Here is a 3,143-nt window from a genome sequence, read left to right as displayed (position 1 = left end):
TATCTTAATTTTCAAATTCATTTCTATAGAGAAAAATCTCTTCTGTTTCAACAGTTCTCGTCATTTCTTAATTGGCGTACTTGTACTTTATCCCTTCATTTCTTGGACAAGTTAGCTAGTGGTGTTTCTGCTTTTTTTTGTTTTTAATAAAGTGATTTTGATTTATTAATGAGGTCTCTTTTGTTCCATTCTCAATCTCTGCTTTTGCCTTTATAGTTTCCTTTCTTGTGCTCTCTTTTGGTTTACTTTGTTCTTTCCTAGCTCTTTTTTAAAAACTTATGAATTTTCCTGCAATCACTGCTTTACGTATATCTCTTAGATTCTGATACATACTGTTTTCATTGTCTTTATTCGTATAAATTCTGTAATTTTACTCTATGTTTCCCCTTCACCCAGGAGTTGTTTCATAGAAGGATTTTTCATTTCCAGGTGAAAGAGCTAATTTGTTTTATATGTTTGCTTGTTTGTTTTTGTCAATAATTTCCAGTTTTATTATATTGTGATCAGATATGTTATTTGAACTATTTCAACATAATGTAAATTACTGATGTTTTCCTTGTGACCTAATGTAGGATTGGATTTTGAAAATGGATTAATAGGTGCTTGAACAGAAGGTATATCAGAATGTATAGCTCATATATGTTCATAAAATCCACTTTATTGATCAAGTTGTTTAGGTATTTTTCTCCTTATTTTATTTTGTCCTTTTGATCTGTCTTGCACTGAGAGTGTTATAGTAACATCTGTTATGATTCCTATGTTTTTATATGTTTCCTTGAATATTCTGTAGTATTTGTTTCAAAAATATGGATGCTGTCTACATTTAGTGCATGAATATTCACACACATTATGGCTTCACTTTGCAGTGCAATGTTTAGCCACATGCAAAAAAATGTCCTTTTTGTCATATTTAATGCTTTGGGGCTTAAATTAAACTTTGCTGATACCAACATCTCTATGCCTATGCTTCCTTTGCTTCTGTTTAGTATACCTTTCTCATTTGTTTATTTTTGCCTTTCTAAATTTCTTAATTATAGGTATGTATCATGTCCATGGCATATTGTTGTGATGTGTTTTGTGAGAAAATTAAAATATTTTAAAATAAATGAATGTATTAGTTATTAGGGAGAAAAGTAATATATTTTTCTTACACATCACTAGGTTTATGGCTGAGACTCCTGTAACAAAATATAGATTAAAAAGAGAGAAGCACAACAAATTCACTTAGTGTAAGTTGTACATGACACAGGAGCCTTCAGAAATGAAGACCCCAAAACTCAGCAAAAATTGTGTTTTTGTGGACAGTCATGCAGAGATATAATTAGAAGACAAAAGGGTAAATGGTAAGAAGCTGCAGGAAACTTAGCAAGGCCTGTTTTTTCAGATTCTTCTTGGCCTCTCTGTGTGACATTCCTTCCCTCTCAGTATGGGGTAGTCTACTTGTCACATGAAGGTCTTCAAGGTAAGAGGGAGGGAGAAGATCAGAGAGTAGCCTTCCTAGGTTTTCTGGCCTACTTCAGGGAAGAAGGAACAAGGGAAATTTCAGTTTCTATGGCCCACTTTATAAGAGAAGAGATAGGAGAAAGAGAGAAGTTCCTGCTTTTTTGTTTGTTTGTTTGTTTTTCAATTTACCTCAGCTTAAAATACTCAGTATATCAAGATGCTATATTTTGGGGTAGTGTTTCCTACCACATCATTATCTATTGCCAGACAAACAACTCCACAACTTAGCAGCTTGAAACAACACACATTTATTATGGTATAGTTTCTCTGAGTCAAGAATCAGGGAGTCCCTTAACTGAGATCTCTGGCTCACGGTCTTCCATAAAGCTCCAGTCGAGTTGTTGGCCAGGCTAGTTTTCTTAAGGTTCAGCACTTTAAAGATTCACCTCCAAGCTCTTCTAGTTGTTGTCAAATCTCATATTCTTGTTAGTTGTTGGCTGGAGTTGTCAGTTTCTTACCATGTGATCCTCTCTACAGGACAGCTCACAATATGGCATCTGGCTTCTCTCAGAACAAGCGAGCAAGGCAGTGAGAGAGAATAAGACAAAAGCCACAACCGTTTTGTAACCTGATCTTTGAAGTGACATCTCATCACTTTTGCAATATACTATTCATTAGAAGATAGTGGGTAATTTCAGTCTATACTCAAGGGAAGGGAATTACACAAAGGCTTGAATACTAGGAGGTAGGACTCTTTGAGGATTAAAAGCTACCTACCACAGTTTTCCTTCTGGCTCTCAAGGATTCGCTTCCTTTACACATGCAAAATACACTCACCCCCTCTGAAGGTCCCCAAAATTCATAAATCGTTAAAGTGCCAGCTCAAGGTTTAGAATCTCGTTATCTAAATCAGGTCCAGGTGCTGCTACCTGGGTGAAGTTCCTCTTGTCTTGTGAACCTGTAAAATTAAATAGCCAAGTTATCTTCCTCCCAACACACCCAACATATAATTGTGGAATAGACATGGGATTAACACTATAGATATTCCTATTTAAAAAGAGAGAAAATGGGAAGCAAAAAGGAATCACTGGTCTGCAGAAATCTTAAATCCATCCAGGCAAATGTTAGATATTCCTTGATTGGATCTGGGTACTTGGCTTTACATGCCTAGCTTTTTGGTTTAGCCTTCTGAATCAGAATTCACAGCTGAGTGGTTTCCTCAGTTTGCTACCTACTAGTAGAATTTTGGGGATCCAAGAACCTCTTTTCATTTTGTTTTCTCTTTGTCCCTTTTAGTCCAAGCTGGCAATGTTTTTGCTGATACGGTTTTATCAGTAACTGTCTGGGTCTCCTGTAAATTTCACTGAAGTTTACTTCTTTAGAGAAAAGCTACACCTACAAATCCCCCTTGAGATAAGTTCTTCTCTACCTTGTGTTCCTACACATAGGGCTGTGAAACAGCACCTTTAAGCTTTTGATTTAAAGGATCTATAAGGCATACTCTTAATCTCTTTAAAGTGCCTTTTGTGTGACTGAATATAACTTTGAAGATCTAAATAGAATCTTTGATATTTCTTAAATTTTAACAAGAGATTTTACAGTCACACTTTTCATTTTTAGACAACGATTCCTGGAAGTGTCGTAGATTTGATCTTTACCCAGAAGTCATTTCTTAATTTTAGCATTATTTGCCATTTGGA

This window comes from Rhinopithecus bieti, unplaced genomic scaffold (genome assembly GCF_001698545.2).
Source record: "Rhinopithecus bieti isolate Rb0 unplaced genomic scaffold, ASM169854v2 scaffold_64322, whole genome shotgun sequence".
NCBI lineage: Eukaryota > Metazoa > Chordata > Mammalia > Primates > Cercopithecidae > Rhinopithecus > Rhinopithecus bieti.
The sequence above is the reverse complement of the archived record's forward strand: the minus strand, read 5'-3'. Positions refer to the sequence as shown.